Raw genomic sequence first — 18,357 nt, 5'->3', positions numbered from 1 at the left:
CTGGGTGGGCCTGATTCTATACATTGAAAGACCTTAAAAAGAGCTGAGGCTTCTCTGAGAAAAGAAATTCCACCTGTGAAGCAGCAGCAGACTCGAGCCTGCTCTTCCTAAGGAGTTGCCCTGTGGGTTCAAACTTGCTTAGCCAGCCCGCACCTGGCATAAGCCAATTTTTTGCAATAAATCTCTTAATGGATCTTACGTGCACACACACACGTACACATACACACACTCATGCACGCCTGTGTAAAAACACCTCCTGCTGGTTCTGTTTCTCTGATTAAACCCTGACTGATGCAGCCTGAGATGTCCCTAAAACTTTCTTTACTCACTAGTGCTGCCTGCTGGGCCCCAGGCAGATCCTACAGGTGTTGGGTGTTTAGATAGCATGTGTTGAATTGAAATGAATTTAAGGTGTTCAGCCCTTGGGTAGAGGTATCCTTTGAGGTAGTTTGCTACTGCACTAAATTGCAGAGCAAGGTAGCAGGCAGCTCCCCCACCAGTATTTCCCTCTCAGAGTTGGGTGTTGATTCACAGCACCCTCTGAAACTCAAGTGACAGAAATTGGCAGTGAAAAGAACCACCACCCACACGTCTTCTAGTATGTGGGAGAAATGTGGCCAAACAGAGACTTCACATTAAAAATTATGTCTGCCTCTGTAACTGTTTCTCAGTATTATTTAGTTTCTCTTGTGAATTATTGTGAAATCTGTACAAGGAGGCTCTGAGAGTCCAATGGGAAAAACTGGGAAAATTAAAAATTGGTTTTGAGAAACAAAGGACCCAAGAAGCAGCCAAGAAATTACATTTTCTTTGGTTGGTCCTTGCATAGATCTAGTAAGTACAGTACAAACCTGTTTCAGTATGTTTTCCTTAGTATGTGCAGTGAGTTCTACTATCACATGACGTATATGTTGCTAAAAATCAATAAGGTATGCTGAATCACAAAGGGAGAACCAGGGACTCATTGGAAAATGGGAGAGCAGCACAACACAAAAAAAATTATCTGTGCCATATTTAAGAGGGTAGGCACTAATTTAAAAAAGGTATCACAGTTTTACACATGTTAAATGGTCATGAAATAAACCAATACTGTAATGTATATGGTATTCTACCTTGAAAAAGACCTAGAGTTTTCTTGTGGATTGGAGTATTGGAGGGCTGCACCTTGTGAGTTGCTGTGAGGCTGTGGAAGGAAGACAGCGGCAACACCACATGTGCACGGGTTTATCTCAAAGCACAGGTGGCCATCTGGGGGAACTGGTAGACGTTTGAGGTGTATGTGGGTGGAGGTTTTGTGTGTTCCTACACACCTCATTTCAGCAGAGTGCAGTTTTCCAAGCGCTCACCTGCCGCTGGTCATGGATGAGATAGCATGTATCAGTCACATTGGAGCAAATTTGCATTTTCAAAACAAGTGTGATTGTGAGACTGACTGTACTGCCTAAAGAGATCACCACCTCCTATCTGTACTTTCAAACTCCCAAAGGTTCTTTGTCAGTTTGGTGCAAAATTCATTTATTAACACTAAGATGAATATAAATGTTTTCCAGAAACACTGGATTTGATTGTAAAGTGCTGTCACATACACCCGTGGGGTTTTAACATGCCTCTATATAGGAAATGGCAACCCACTCCAGTATTCTTGCCTGGAGAAGTATTCTTGCCTGGAGAATCCCATGGACAGAGGAGCCTGGTGGGCTACAGTCCACGGGGTTGCAAAGAGTCGGACACGACTGAGCGACTTCACTTTCTTTCACTTACACAGTCTGAAAACTTCTGATTTCCAAAGCACATCTGACTCTAATGGAACAGTTGATCTGTATATCGAGTGTCTGTTTTGTGTCAGGCATTGTGTTAGGACACCGTACCCAGCAATTGCCTGAATCCTGTAATTTTACTAACTTAAGAGGAATCCTGCAGTGCTTCTCTTAATTCTGGAACATCAGAATACTTTGGAGAAGAAGCTGGTTAGTTAAAAAGATCACTAGAGCTACACTCTAGTAAACTCCTGTTTACTGAGCAGTATGCTCTGGAATTTAGGGGAGAAATTTAGAGTGTATAAGAGTATGGGACCTAAAGAAACTACAAGACATTTGAAAGAGATAATGAAGACATTGTTTCCCGGGGTATTCAGAGGAGCGCTAGTCATGATGGATGTTCAGAAAGTCAAGTTTGGGCAGCACTGCATATTCGCTGCTCTTCTGGAGCACAATACTTGGTATCAGCATATTAAAAACCCTGAAAGGTCCCATAGTGAAGAAACAAGTTTAACTTTGTTTTACATGGATTCTCAAGTGGACTGGTCTTTGAATAAGAACCTGGTACTGACCCACAGAGCACAGTCTGAGAAACTCCAGACTAAGACACGATGTTCTAAATGAACTAAGAGAGGAAATTCTGTTTCTCATTTGGAAGGGTGTTATATAAATCCAATGCAGAGAAATTGTATGCTTTTATTATTTTCGGTTTAGAAATGAAAATGTAAGAGTTGCATCCTCATGACAAATGGAAAAATGAATCAGATTTGCTTGACTTGCCCAGTGGTTTTTAATTTTTAGAGTCTTCTGTATAAACTAGTAATTATACTGATGTAGCCATCAAATGGTATGTAATTATATCCATGAAATAATAGATAGTGAGCACTTTTTTAAATGAAAAAAAAATCCCCTTAAGTCATTATTAGATGATGAAAGTAAATTAATTCAATTCAGTACTTAAAGAATGAAAATTATTGTGATCCCTGAAGCAGTGTATATGCAGATATAGGTTCTTTCATGTGAAAAATTATGGCAGAAAAATGCTGAAATATTAAGAAAATGTGATACCCGCTGCTTTTTCTCCTATAAAGTCAGTCTTACCATTTTAAGATGGTAAATATCCACAGAGGCTGGTAAGCAGATGTTTCATAGCTAGCAAGACATGGGATCAGGATTCAGGCCAACTACACGCACTCTCATCTCTAGGGCCCACACACTTAACCCCTAACTAGAGCCGCAGTCAGTAAGAAAAAACAAATTTAGGTAGAAATAATACTTATTTCTTCTCCTTTCTCTCCTTTCCCCACTGCCCTAACCACCCAACAAGAGTAAATTTCTGTGGTAAAGTTGTAAAATGCCATCCTAAATATTCTAATGCTAGAGAATATTTTGCTATGTCCTACTCCTTCTGTATGACTGTTGTATTTTGGGAGTATTTATATTAGCATTGCAGAAGTTGTCTGTTTTGCTACATTATGAAAACTGCTTTGATTTTTTAGGCCCATCTGTACAAAAATATTCACAATAACAATTGGCGTTATTTGTCAAGAAAATAGCTGCTAGTGATGACCACTCACTTAATCTAATTAATTCTATGGTGGAGACAGACTGTTGATACAGCTGCGAAATCATATATTGATCATAAAATAGTTTGATGAAGGATATGTACAGACAGATGCTCAGGTTTTCATGATGGTTGTTGTGGTATAGAATTGCAAATGCTTCATAAAATGTAGGTACTTGCCTTTTTGATATGGAAGATCTTAGACTTAAACATTGAGAATAAAACTGGGGAGTCAAGTAAATAAGAGTATAACTCCTTACCTGATTTATAAAATTTTATTCCCTATTAAGATTGCTTTTTCATACTCTTCACACCTAGACAGCATATTAAAAAGCAGAGACATTACTTTGCTGACAAAGTCCATATAGTCAAAACTGTGGTTTTTCTAGTAGTTTCATGTATGGATGTGAGGGTTGGACTTTTAATAAAAAAGGCTGACTGCCGAAGAATTGATGCTTTTGAACTGTGGTGTTGGAGAAGACTCTTGAGAGTCCCTCAGCCTGCAAGGAGATCAAATCAGTCAATCCTAAAGGAAATCAGTCCTGAATATTCATTGCAAGGACTGATGGTGAAGCTGAAGCTCCAATACTTTGGCCACCTGATGCAAAGAGCCAACTCATTAGAAAAGACCCTGATGCTGGGAAAGATTGAAGGCGGGAGGAGAAAGGGATGACAGAGGATGAGATGGTTGGATGGCATCACCAACTCAATGGACATAAGTTTGAGCAAGTTCTGGGAGATGGTGAAGGACAGGGAAGCCTGGCATGCTTCAGTCCATGGGGTTGCAAAGAGTCGAATACCACTGAATGACTGAACAACAACAGCATTGAGGTTGTTTGGTCATAGTCTGCTGTCTGAATACTGGGTGGGCCTAACTGCTAATTGCAATTACTAAGTTTTTTTCTAAAGTTAATCTTGGAAAATTAGTTAAATGACACAGTCAATAATAAAATAATCATAAAAGTAAACTTTTGAATTTTATTTAAAATGTAAAGATATTTCCAACAGGAACATTAATTGTGGAAATGGGGACGGGGGAAATTTTGTTTAATAATTGAGATGTCACTTAAAGACTTTGAAGCAGACTTCTAATGAAAGCTTCTGTGTTATGATTCCTCCTCTGAAGAGAGATTGGTGTTCCTAGGATTTAGAATCTTTTTTTTTTCTTTGTGGTAAGAGGAATGATTATTGGTTGCAGAGTTCAGGTAGGTTTTACTGTTCCTTTACTTTTTCCGGTAGTAAGGCATTGATGAAATAGTCTTCGCTGAGTAATTCTTGAGAAGGGTGCTATCTGACATCTGGACTTTGATACGTCTTGCACGATGATGTGTGTGGACTCAAGCCAAGTGATTACCCATATAATATGCAGCACAAAGTGCTAGGCTGGTTGGTTTACAAACAGTCCTTAAATAGCCAGCTCTGCAGAACAAGTCACCCGAAGGGGCCCTTTCTGTGCTTGCATGAAGCCCACCAAGTTCTCTGAGCTAAGGCTTCCATAGCCTGGTGTCCTCTCCCAGACTGTTCACTTTCTGTCTTCCTCATCAATATGATCAATGCAGCCAATATTTTATATGGTGGCTGCCACCATTCAAGACACTGAGGCATTACAAAGGCCCTCATCAGCCTTCTTGCCTGACCATGTAGACCAAGTTACCCATCAATTAAATAGCCATTCAAGAAACTGTCATTTAATTTGCCTTTAATTATAGATAACTCCCTTCGTTCCAGCTCAATTGAACCCCATCAAATCCACCTTAACTTTAGAGCAAGGGATGACTTTTTTCCTATCAGTAAATTCTAACAATCTAAAATTCTCTACGTAGCTTAAAAGCTTTATTTGTGGACCCAGGCTGGGGGTAATGATGTCATCATAACTGATATTTTTAGAACTTTACTATGGTCTTTTAGAATATTTCCAATTAGAAAACTTGGGGTTAGGTATTTCTACAGTGGGAAGAGAAGCAATTGATATAAAAGGAGAATTTTACCTCCTAAATAAATGAAATGTAGCATAAGTTGCTGTTTGACCATTTACTGATGCCATCGACTTAGAAATTAGATGTGATGTCAGTTACGTATTTTGAACCTTGGACAGTCATGGAGAAAGTACTACACTCGTTTATTTCATCAGGCAGTGCCAAAGACCAGTTATACGGTCATGTAATAATACTTGTGGCACCTTACAGAATGTTATTAGTTTAAATTTTTAAGTTGACTCATTTTATAGAGAGTCAATTCTTTTTAAAAAAATATGTATTTTCGGCTTCCTTGGGTCTTAATTGTGGCACACGGGATCTTTTGTTGCGTCTCAGGTTTCTCTCCAGTTGCAGGATGTGGTCTTAGTTGTCCAGCGGCATGTGGGATCTTAGTTCCCTAACAAGGGATCCCCCCTGGAATCCCCTGCATTGGAAGGTGGATTCTTAACCGCTGGACCACCAAGCAAAACACGTGAAGTCAGTTCTTCTAACACTTACCTAATGTTCTGTGAAGGTCTTCAAAATCTACTGATTATAATTTTTAAAATTAGCCATTGGAGACTTTACTGATGAAAACCAAAAGTAGGTTTTGTGAAAATCTCTGAACTATATGCCTGAATAAATAATCACTGAAAACATTTTGAAATTAAACACTCCAATTTTTTTTTGTTTTTAACCATTCTTAAATAATGTGATCTCAGTTATATTGCACATTTCCTTGTCTTTTAAATAATTTAACTCTTTTTGAGGACTACATGACTAACACAGTGCCTTATTTGCTATGTTATCAATCTCCTTTCCTTTTAAGGGGGATACAATATGTTATTTCAGGGATCGATGAAGTTTGAAGGTGTGTTTGCATCTATACTAAGGATCCCAGACTGTTATCTTTTTGTAATTGGTAATTATTCTTTATGCTTCCTCACTTTCTCTCACCACTGCTTAGGGCAAAGTAGTTTAAACCACTTCTTCCTCACATCAGATTTTCTGTGAACTCTTAGTAAGACCATAACTGCAGATCACGAGAGGAAATGAGATGATTAGCCTTGTTTTGATACCCAGATCTCTGGACAGCAGAGGTCTGGGGACTTGACACCCAGATGGGGGCTCAGTCCTGTGTGTATTGTGCAGGTACTTTTCCGTACATACGATGAACGTTCATCTCTCCTTTCCCCTCAAAGCTCCTGACTCCAGCTTCCAAGATATGTTTCCCATGACACAGACAAGTAATTTCATCTCTCTGGGCTCAGGTTTCTCATCCAGAAAACACAGATGTTTGCAGTATCTACTTCCCAGGTAGTTTTGAGGATAACTGAGGTAATATCTGTAAAGTTCTTACAGAAGTCATATGTGTGTCAGATATGTGCATGCTTAGTCATTCAGTCGTGTCTGACTCTTTGTGACACCTCTGTTCATGGAATTCTCCAGGCAAGAATACTGGAGTGGTTACCGCTTCTCTAGGGGATCTTCCTGACCCAGAGATCAAACCTGCATCTCCTGTGCCTCCTGCATTGCAGGCTGATTCTTTACCTGCTGAGCCAGCAGTCATACATAGATAGTAAGGATTAAATAATTAAAAAAAAAAAAAAGATTGGCCTCTGGATAAATGACTAAGCTTTTGAAAGGAAAGATCTGAGAGGAAGCTTCTCCTAGTAGAGGCTGATTTACACTTTCTCTTCTGGGGTGTAGGAGTGGGGTCATTTAGAGGAATTCGTATATGAAGGAGCAGAACTGAAAGGTATTACCTAAAATATCTGTATAAAGTGCTGGCAGTAAGCCTGGGTCCTGACTGGATCTAATAATATATGGAAAGATGTTCATAACAGCTCCTCTGGGGCTCTTCATAGTATGTCTTAAAAGGAGACAAGAGGAATAAACTGCAAATATATGGGGATGGAGGGAATTGGGGGCAAAGCTTATGCCAAGAGTTAGTAGTTATCTTCTATTACCTAATAAAGGCTGAAAGAGAGTGATTCTCAGGGAAGATGATGTATGTATATATATAAAGTTATATGTGTATCTATCTTATGTATCTATATCTATATATAAAACCTTTTAACCGCCTAACTTAGGTGTTTTTCTCAGCATCTCCCACGGAGAGGGGCCCTGGCCATCTGCTTTGTTAAAGAAAGCAGGCACTGGCATCATGTAGCACACACAGGGGATGCCCTGCCGGCCAGCATGAAGCTTGGAAGCCCTCGGTGGTGCCCGTGGGGCAGAAGACCCTGCCCAGGGGCGCGTCGCCCCGGCAGCTGTGTGGCCCCGCTGCCCGAGGACCGTGCTGGCGCCGGGCCAGGTGGCTGTTGGCTCCGACGACCGCCCTTTGCCCCGGCTCGCAGCCCCGGTCATAATTCGCTCTAGGCTCAGAGGTGCAGCCTTGTCCAGCTGCAGCGTGTTTATCTTGTAATCCACAGACAAGAAGAAAGGAGGCAAATTCCAGCCTTTTAAGAAGTTGTTCGGCAAAAGGAAAAAGAAAGGCACGTCGGTATCCCAGGAGGCGTCTTCGGGGCGCAAGTGTTGCTCTCCCCCAAGTGTCAGCAATGGAACCTTCTCTTCCGACGAGGAGACCCTGGAGGGCAGTCTGAGGTAATCACTCACACTTTTTACCCCCAGACCTTCTGCGGAGTTCCGGGGTGGGGAGTGGAGTCCCAGGGGAGGCAGGGCCACCTTGGCACCTCCGGGAAGGTGGAGGATCTGGGTGCACGGGGTGCTTGCTCTACGCAGACACCTCGGGGAGCTGGCACATGGGTCTCACTTGCCGGGAGACCACCGGAGTCTAAGCCTTCCTCTTGCTGCCCTCGCCCTGGGAGGAACGTGGCAGCTCACTGCCTCAGCTCAGCAAGCTTCCTTGGGCTGAAGGAAACTGTGTCCCCTGTCCCACTGCCTGGCAAGGGGAAAGGTTTCACACCCATGTTGAGTACACAGACTGCTGGGGCACAGGATGTCACCCTCATAACCCTGGCCATCTCTTGCAACTCCCAGAACCTGCCTCCAGTGAGCTTTCAGTTTCTGCTCCTTGTTCTCTCTCCTCCTGTCTCCCCTGTTCTCTGCTCTCCTCCATCCCTTCTCCTTCTCCTCCTCCTTCTCTCTCTCTCCCTGTCTCTGCTCTCTCCTTCTCTCTCCCTGTCTCTGCTCTCTCCTCCTTCTCTCTCCCTGTCTCTGCTCTCTCCTCCTTCTCTCTGTCTCCCTGTCTCTCTTCTCTCCTTCTGTCTCTGTCCCTATCTCTACTCTCTCCCTCTTTCTCTCTCCCCCGTCTCTGCTCTCTCCTCCTTCTCTGTCTCCCTGTCTCTGCTCTCTCCTCCTCCTCTCTCCCTTTCTCCTCCTCTTAGAGCACACTACATCTGGCTGTGACAGTGTCAAGAACTTAGACAAGCAGGGTCAGGCAGTACTTTCTCACCTGAGTGCTGGGAATTGAAGTCAGAGATGGTTAAGCTGTGCTCCTGACAGCTCTGCAGTCAGCTCTCTGAGAAGCCCTTTCCCACTACCAGTTCTGGTTTGTTTGCCCTTGACAGCATTCCCCCAGCATCGGGAGCCTGGCTCCAGCAAAGAGCTTGTCGCTTTCTCTGGACGTTATTGATGGGCTTGTCTGTCTCTCTCACTCACCTGTCAGTTCTGTGAAGTCAGGGACCGGGTTTTATTCAGCCTCATCTTAGGCTCTTAGAAAGTGTTTCCTGTGAATGCTTGGCAATGCATTAAGCACGTGTTGATGGCATAGATGATGTAGTCTGTGATATTATTGTGTTTCAAGGACAAAGACAAAAACATCCTCAGTGGTCTGTCTGTGAGTATAGTGTTGTCAACTGCAGTTGAGCCCAGATTGCAGAATCCTCAAGCAAGCCATCCACATTAAGCTTTACAGTGCCCACGACAACATTTGTTAGTTCCAAGTAATGCTGACTCCTTTTCTCCACAGGCCCGTTATTTGTTTTCCATTGTCTTTAGTAAGGAAACTACTGACCAAAGGAAACGATCTCACTGAAAGAGAACACAGCTAGCACCAAACTAAACCCAACTGCTGGAATGTCAGTACTGATGTAGAGTTGAGTATTGTTCAGCATGAATCAGTTTTGATTTTACTTCAGTTTCTTCCTTTGCAAAGTAAGACTGTGAAACTTTTTGCTTCACACATCAGAATGAGGTACAGATACTAAAATATGACCGAGTAGCGGTTTAATGCAAAATTTGAGCTCAAGTCTGGAAAGTTCTCCTTTAGAAGGACTGTCCTATGGAAGCACAACTTATCCTTTTTATAGCTCTGTCAAGTCTCTGATTTCTTGTTGAACTATATTAGACTCAGAAGACCCTAGACTCTGGTTCTCATCCCACTTAATTGGTATTCCAATTACCCTTAGGTTTTTTCCTTAAGGTTTAAAGTTTTACAAAGCCTTGGGGAAATCTACATTGGATCTAACAGCTACATTTCCATTAAATATATGTAATGTTACCTGTTCTTATTAATAAACCTATATTTATGAAACATATGCTGTATTTTAATTGTTTAACACATTTGTATAATACAGGAAGCTAGAAGGATAAACTTTGGATAGTGAGTTTTAAAATGGCTCGTTAAATATTTTTAAAATTTAAAAAATGGGAAAATAGAAGTTCCTTAAAATATATGTATTCCTGTTTTCTTCTCAGAAATTTTCTTTTTTAAATTATTCAGTTATTTACATATTTATTGCTGCTTTGGGTCTTCAATGCTGCGGGCAGGCTTTCTCTAGTTGTGGCCAGCAGGGGCTGCTCTTCATTGCGGTGCACAGGTTTCTCGTTGCGGTGACTTCTCTTGTTGCAAAGCACAAGCTCTAAGTGCTCGGGCTTCAGTAGGTGTGGCGCATGGGCTTGGTTGCTCCGAGTCATGTAGAATCTTCCCAGACCAGAGATTGAACTCACCCCTGTGTAGGGAGGCATATTCTTATCCATTGTACTACCAGGGAAGTCCCAGAAATTTCCAACTGAAAAATAATTCCACCCATGAAGTAAATATTACATGCATCATTTACAGTTTAGCTGAACTTCTGATTATCTGCCTTATTTACAGAAGGAGAAGATGAGAAATGCTGCTTCTAACAATCCTTATTTTCAGTTTGCTGCTCAATTAACAGATACCCTTCTTTACGTTGTGTAGGATTCAAAAAGTATATATATACGATATACGTAGTGTATTTTATTTGTTAATCTCCAAAATGGGCAGCTGGTACTAAAATACAAAACTCAAAATTCTGTGAACGTGATCTCAGGTGGAGGCTCCAAGGAGGCAGACTTCAGCCCAGTGTGAAGGAGAATTTCATAATTACTAGAGCTGTTTAAAAATGGAGAGGCTGGATGTATGCCAGGGGGATTGGGACTGATGAAGGGCAATTTCTGCACCGGGTAGGAATTTAAAGGAGCTGAACTTTAACATGCTGTCGAACTCCAAGAATCTGTAATTCTAGAAATGTCTCCATGGCCAAAAATAGCTCATTATTGATCTGCTCCTTCTGCCTGAAATTTCTCATTTCCTTTGGGTCTTAAAGCATTCTGTTCTTTCTCTAGGTTAGAAGCCTTTATTTCTCCTAGGCTGCTACTTTTAAATTATACATGCCAGTGGGAAAAGCAAAACAGTAAAACATGATCAGTTTTTAACAATTTAATATGACTTCCATTATTAACTAAAAACAGCTAATACTGTGTTTCCCAAAGTGTGCTAAATAGATTTTAAATTTCAAAAGGGGGAGAAGGTCATTTTGACAAAAAGGTCTGGGAAATCCTGGACCGAAACGAATTAAATAGAATTCTTCACATAGGACTTCTCAGAGCTTTTACTGTGCCATTGTGCCCTGGGAATTTCCAAGAAGAGAGCTGTCGTTTGCAGCATTTCCAAGATTCCTTTAACCACAATTTTTTCCCCCTCAGAGAATATCCATTGGTGTATATTAAAGTTACCACGTGTTAAACTTAATACAAATGTGTTTTACATAGGTGAATTCATGTAATATTTACCATGACTCTCTGAGATTGACATTATTACTCCCATTTGAGAATGACTTGCTGGTAAGTCGCTGAGGCACTATTCAAACAGTAATGAGTGCCCTCGGAACCATCCATTACTCTGCCTCTGTCCTGCTGCAGCTGTGCTAGGGAGCTAGTCACGTGGCCCTGGGTTGTCCTGCTGGCCCTGGGTCACTAAGCTCGGGTATCCTTTGGCCCTCAGCTGCTGACGGAGGTTCTGCTACTTACGAGGACAGCACTTGTCCTGCTTCCAGTTTCTACTTAACACCTGGCATTGACTGTATCACACACAGCTACAGCACTTTACAGTCAGTGCCAGCTCTAAGCACGTTAAGAACTGAAGGGGCTCCCTGGAGGGTGAGCTCACCCTGGGGTTGGAGCAGGACAGGAAGGGGCTCAGGAATGAGGAGGCCTTGAGCTGTCTCCCAACAAGCGATAGGACTTGAAGTGGCTGAGAGACAAGGCACGGATGTTTCCAGTCAGAAATGGCATAAGCAGAGGCTTCCACTTGAGAACGAATGTGGCAAATAGGAGGAAACTTTCCAGCTCATTCTGTGAGGCCACCGTTAACCTTAATACCAAAACCAGGCAAAGACATCACAGAAAAAGAAAATTACAGACCAATATCTCTAAGGAATCAAGACATAAAAATCTGAAACAAAACACTAGCAAACTGATTCCAACAACATATAGAAAGGATTATACGCCATGACCTAATGGAATTTAAGCCAGAAATACAAAGTTAGTTTTATATCCAAAAATCAATCAATATAATACGCTATATTAACAAAATAAAGGACACAAACCACAACATCTCAGCTGATGGAGATAAAAGCGTTTGACAAAATCCAACACCCTTACATGATAAAAAACACTCAGAATTGGGAGTGGAAAGGAATTTCTTCAACTTGATAAAGGACAGTGGTGAAAATCCACAGCTAATATTATGCTTAATGGTAAAAAAAAATGTGTTTCCCTTGAGATCAGGAAAAAGACAAGAATCGCTTTTTAACACTGTACTTATTGTAGGTTATAACTAGGACAGTTAGGCGAGAAATAGAAGCTTTAATTTTGGAAAGGAAGAAATAAAGCTATCTATCTGCAGATGCCATGATCTTATATATAGAAAATCCCAAGGAATCCACAAGAAAACCATTCAACTAATAAAGTTGAGCAAGATTGCAGAATACAAGATTCAGCTTTTCTAAATGTCCATTGACAGAGGAATGGGTACAGAAGATGTGGTACATATATACAGTGGAATATTATGCAGCCATTAAAAAGAATGAAATAATGCAATTTGCAGCAACTCTGTGTTTGGACCTAGAGAGGATCATACTGAGTGAAGTAAGTTAGATAGAGAAGGAAAAATATCATATGACATCCCTTCTATGTGGGATCTAAAAAATGATACAGATGAACTTACTTACAAAACAGAAAGAGATTCACAGACTTAGAAAACAAATTTATGGTTGTGGGGGTGGGGTTGGAGGGGGCTTGGGGAAAGGGATAGTTGGGTAGTTTGGGAAGGGCATGTACACACTGCTGTATTTAAAATGGATAACCAACAAAGACCTAGGTATAGCACGTGGAACTCTGCTCAGTGTTGTGTGCCAGCCTGGATGGGAGGGAGTATAGAGGGAGAATGGATTCGTGTATGGCTGAGTCCCTTCACTGTTCCCCTGCAACTGCCATGACATTGGCAATTGGCTAAACCCCAATACAAAAGAAGACATTTAAAGTTTGGGGGGGAAAGGAAAAAAGATTAGGGTTTTGTATTTCAGTGTGCCCACTACTCCTAAGAAAAAAGTCCAGGCTTCCCAAAGCCCTCCTGTTAGTCCCTCTGACTGGCCCTCCAACCAGCCACCGGGGCTCATCTTCCCTGCATTGGACCCCAGGACTGGGGTACCCAGTATGTGGCTTGAACCCCTCACTGCCTAGGCAGGATCTCTGCCCATATAGTCTCCATTTCTTTCTGAGTCCTCTTTCTGGGGCACAGGTTCTGACCTGATCACTTCACGCCCATTAGGAAGACTGTAGTAAAAAAGACAGACAATAGTAAGTTTTGATAGAAAGTTAAGTCGCTCCGTCATGTCCGACTCTTTGCGATCCCATGGACTATAGTCTACCAGGCTTCTCTGTCCATGGGATTTTCCAGACAAGAGTACTGGAGTGGGTTGCCATTTCCTTCTCCAGGGGATCTTCCTGACCCAGGGATCAAACCCAGGTCTCCTGCATTGCAGGCAGATGCTTTACCCTCTGAGCCACCAAGGAAGCCCTGACAGCTCAGTTGGTAAAGAATCCGCCTGCAATGCAGGAGACCTGGGTTTGATCTCTAGGTTGGGAAGATCCTCTGGAGAAGGGAAAGGCTACCCACTCCAGTATTCTGGCCTGGAGAATTCCATGGACTGTACAACTCCATAAAACCAAATCCACTGTCTAAAAGTTTTGATAAGGATGTGAGAAATTGGAACCCTCCTACTTGCTGATAATGTAAAATGATGCCACCACTTTGGAAAACACTTGGACAGCTCCTCCAAATTGTTAAACATAGACTTACCATATGACTCCAACTCAGCTGATTTTGCACATATAATTCTTTTGTCTGGAAAGCCCCACCCCCACCTCTACCTCCTTCCTCATCTAATTCCTCTTCATCCTGTAGTTTTCTGCACAAATGCACCTTCCTCCAGGGAGCAAGCTTTCTCTGGCCCCCTGAGCCTAGATCAGCACCCCCTGCCCTTGTTCTCACAACTTCCTTTACTTTTCCTTAAAAGTAGGCCTGCACACCTTACCTTTCATCCTATTTCCAGCCTCTAGCACTGTGCCTAGCACATAACAGGCATTCAATAATTATTCATTGAAATTATTGAATGCCTGTTATTGAATGAATGAATACATGAATCCTCCCCTTTTTACCATACTGACTCTTCCCACTCACTGTACCAGTCAATATTCTTCTAATTCATCCTTCGGTTTCCCACCGTGGTGAAGAGGATCTCTGTCCCTTTGACCTGCTGGAAAAGGAAAATTATACGGTTGGTGTAGTGAGACAGCATGTCACCAATGAAATTACAGTGAAGCTCAGGCTCTCTGATTACTGTGTGTGCTTCAGTTCCTTGGCCTTACTGCTTTTCAAAAGATGAAGTCAGAAAAGACTATTTTACTTGATCATTTATCCTCTATCCATGAGAACCTGGGATGTGCTATAATTGAACAGAGAGTAGACAAGAGGTGCAAAAAGCATTAAATGCATGAAAATTAGGACTAAGCAGGAGAACTAATAGACTGGGCTGAATAAGTCTCGGAGAAAGAAGGCTGATGATCAGTTTCAGTAATTATTAGAGATACAAAATGTGGAAGGGCAGTAGATTGGAAGCCAGGATCCTCTTGTGAATCCAGGTGTTTTCAGAGCTGTGTGACCTTAACCAAGCCAGCCTCTTGATCTGTTAAATGGATATGCTGTCTTCCAGGATAATTATGAGGACAAAAAATGCATGCGGGGGCTTCCCTTGTGGCTCAGTGGTAAAGAATGTGCCTGCCAATGCAGGAGACATGGGTTTGATCCCTGGTCTGGGAAGATCACACATGCCGCTGAGCAACTAGGCCTGTGAGCTGCAGCTGCTGAGCCCATGCACAGCAATTGCTGAAGCCCATGTGCCTAGACCCTGTGCTCCACAACAGGAGAAGTCACTGCAGTGAGAAGCCTGAGCACCACAACAAAAAGGAGCCCTTGCTCACTGCAGCTAGAGAAAAGCCCAAGCAGCAGTGAAGACTCAGCACAGCCAAAAATAAATAAACCAAATAAAAGTATTTTAAAAATTCATGGGACCTGACACTATTTGCTATAAAAAAGTACTTTCCAAATGCAGGGTAATATTACTACTGAGATGAAGAGAATGTTGATAACTAGTTTTCTATTTCCAAAGCATAGACCAAGACTCAACTGATTGTCATGGTGGCTAGAGAGGTTTGTGAAAAGACCTTACTCCAGGTGGGGCACCTGAAGAGTGGAACAGGTAGCATGGAAGGCTGAGGAGTCCCTACAGAATGTTAGAGGCAGGCTAGATGATTGATCGTCCTACATGATGTAGACCGGGGACTGAGCCTAGAGGCTGGAGTAGATGATCCTTTGACTTATAGCCCTCAGTGTCTGTGTTTTAAGACTCCAAACTTTCTTCCTCTTCCTTGAATTTTTTATGACATATCCTATTTCTCCTGTAATTATAGGTGATTTGGTACCCTTTAGCCCATTGAGAACTGTGTATTTTCATAGAATGTCAGAGTCCAGGATGAGTCTCCAAGATGTCACACAAAATGTAATCTGACTTCAGTCTCTTCCAGCAACTCTAGTTTGTTTGATGATGATAGTTAATTGCTCTTCAGCATTTCATTTAAATGAGACTCACGGCTCTGTTTAGGAAGAAAAGTGCTGATCAATTACAATTGCCCCTGTTGTCATGGAAACAAGCTGCAATTGGACTATAATTATATTTCCTTATTCCTGAAGTGAATCCCTAATCATTGCCATGGTAATTACCCAATATCTATGGTCCCAAATTACATGATGCTTGTCCAAAAAAGACAAAGGAGAAGGAGTAGGAGGGCTGGCCTGAGACATGTGTTAACTGTGCAGCTGCAGAGAGCCTTCTCCTTTTTTAGGTGGGGAGAATTTCCCTCTGTAGGCTCTTACTCCAAGGTTAGGTGATGTCAGTGGGTCTTAGATGTGCCCAGAGTTTAGAGTAGTGGCTAGAAGACTGTATCAGGCATTATGAGTTAACAGAAAACACATCTACTGGTATCTTTCTGCAATGGTAATGAAGTGTATTATCTGATTCCTGATAGTCTAGATGACTTTCCGTGTTTCAAGGACCATTGATGCAGCAACCTAGCAACATAATCAAGATCCAGTTTGATTCCTTTTCTTCTCTGGCATTTTCAGGGAGTATGGCTATCCCCAGGCTTATTTCCTCATGGCTCCAATGTGGCTGCCTCTGTTCCAGCTGTCACATGCAGATGACACAAACCAGGAACAAAAAAGGAGATCATCCCTGTCTTGTGTCACATTTTATTCACGAGGAGACTTTTCCTCCAAACACCTCCACCAGCAAACTTTCTCTCCCTTTTCATTGTTCCAGCCAGACCCCACTGGAAGCAGTAGTTCCAGACAACACAACTTAAAATGGAGATGGCTCTGCTTGACTCCTCCCTGTGCTCCTTAACACTCACTGCCCAGTAGGTGAGGGATGCAATAGTATGTCTAAGGGATAACTTCATTTTATTTTCCTTCTCACCTTCTCTCTCTACTGTCCCTTTCTAGGGCTTAAGCTCCAGGCCACAGGCCCATCACACACCCTCTATCTGATCTCTGCCACTTCTGCAGATAGGCATGGGCATAGGGCACTGGAGCTAGGTGTGGACATCCAGGAGCATGGGGTGTGGCATCCTTTGCTTTCAGGCCACAGCAAGTGCCACGGAGAAGAAAGGCAGCCTCTTGGAGGACAAGTGGAATCCGAACACCAGAGAGCTAGCTGTTCAAATGACTGGTCTGTATGGATGGGCTGAATGAGAGACAAGAATCAAAAGGGGATCCCAAAGCATAGTGTGGTGGCTGGTTTGGGTCATTCATCTATTAGCTTCTGGTTCTCCTTCTCCACAGCACCCAAATTTCCTTTCAGGGAATCAGTTTTGCTGTGTGCCTGTCTGACAGAACTTGGTGCCTGCTTCCTAGGACAGAAGCCAAAAGGCCCGGATCTTCTACTTGCCCTCCTGCTGAAGCCTGGCCTGAACATGTGATCCGGCCCAGCCAATCAGCCTTTGTCTCCTAGGGCTTTGACTGGGCAGGTGGATCCAGGAAGTAAAGACACAACCAGGAGAGCAGGCTGTAACTGGGCTCTTTGAGCGCTATGTGACAGCTGCTGTGGTTCCTGATGCCTTGACCTCTAGAGCTCTCTTCACTGCTATCTTTCTCCAGGCTTTAACTCTAACTTTGGTTGTCCTTTGAGCCCTCACTGTTCATCTTGTAGCTTTTCTTTTCCTAATTAATTAATTTATTATCATTATTATTTTAATTTCTGGCTGCACTAGGTCTTCGTTGCTGCGGGCAGAGGCTATTCTCTTGTGGAGCATGGGCTCTAGAACTCTAAACTTCGGACAATGAGTTTAAAAATGGCTCTTTAAATATTTTTAAAATTGAAAAAATAGGAAAATAGAATTTGCTTAAAATATATATTCCCGTTTTCATCTCAGAAATTTCTTTTTTAAATTATTTATGTATCTGTGGCTGCACCTTCCTTGCTGCACACAGGCTTTCTCTAGATATGGCAGGTGGGGGCTACTCTTCACCATGGTGCATGGGCTTCTCATTGCAGTGACTTCTCTCGTTGCAGAGCACAGGCTCTAGGCACTAAGGCTTTGGTAGTTGTGGCACTTGGGCTTAGTTGCCCCATGGCATATAGAATCTTCCCCATCCAGGGATCAAACCCATGTCCCCTGCATTGGCGGGTGGGATCCTAACCACTGGACCACGAGGGAAATCCTAGCAGCTTTTCTCTTGGTTGAGTGAGACAAAGTTGGTTTCTCTTACTTGCAGCTAAGAACTATAACTGACACAGAAGGAAACCTGGAAAACTTGGTGAGAGAGAGATGGGAAACAAAGCCAGAAGCAGTTTGCTGGTTTGAGTTGAGAAGGAGGCCTGGAAGGAACCTTTGAAAATGCTGATCATCCTCACTTGCCCACTTTTTGCCTTCTCAGGATTTTCACTCCCTCAGTGACCTCTCCATTGAAAACCCATCTGACGAACTCCAGTACCCGGTTAATCCTTTACTCACCCACTAAAAAAACTTACAGCCTTTATTTTGTAAAGCACTGTGGGAGAAACTGGGCTTCCCTATCGTGGACTTCCTTGGTATGGTCTTCCCTGGTGGCTCAGATCCTAAAGAGTCCGCCTGCAGTGCAGGAGACCCAGGTTCGATCCCTGGGTCAGGAAGATCCCCTGGAGAAGGGAATGGCTACCCACTCCAGTATTCTGGCCTGGAGAATTCCATGGACAGAGGAGCCTGGCAGAGC

The 18,357-nt window shown here is 42.6% G+C and overlaps 1 protein-coding gene across 4 annotated transcripts in view; it reads left to right on the top strand.

Moving 5' to 3' along the window:
• The window catches only part of KIAA1211 (KIAA1211 ortholog), a 185,735-nt gene that overhangs the window by 124,819 nt on the left and 42,559 nt on the right, over nt 1-18,357 (top strand). For 2 of the 4 annotated variants that reach the window (XM_010859661.1, XM_010859662.1), the window contains one exon: nt 7,712-7,883. The gene's annotated coding sequence lies outside the window, so the exon portion shown is untranslated. Of the gene's footprint in view, nt 1-7,628; nt 7,884-18,357 lie in introns of those variants that run through there. The other 2 variants (XM_010859663.1, XM_010859660.1) reach the window with 2 other exon arrangements.

Source organism: Bison bison, unplaced genomic scaffold, assembly GCF_000754665.1.
Source record: "Bison bison bison isolate TAMUID 2011002044 unplaced genomic scaffold, Bison_UMD1.0 scf7180017864458, whole genome shotgun sequence".
Taxonomy (NCBI): Eukaryota; Metazoa; Chordata; class Mammalia; order Artiodactyla; family Bovidae; genus Bison; species Bison bison.
Note: the sequence above shows the minus strand (reverse complement) of the source record. Positions and strands in the feature narration are given on the sequence as shown.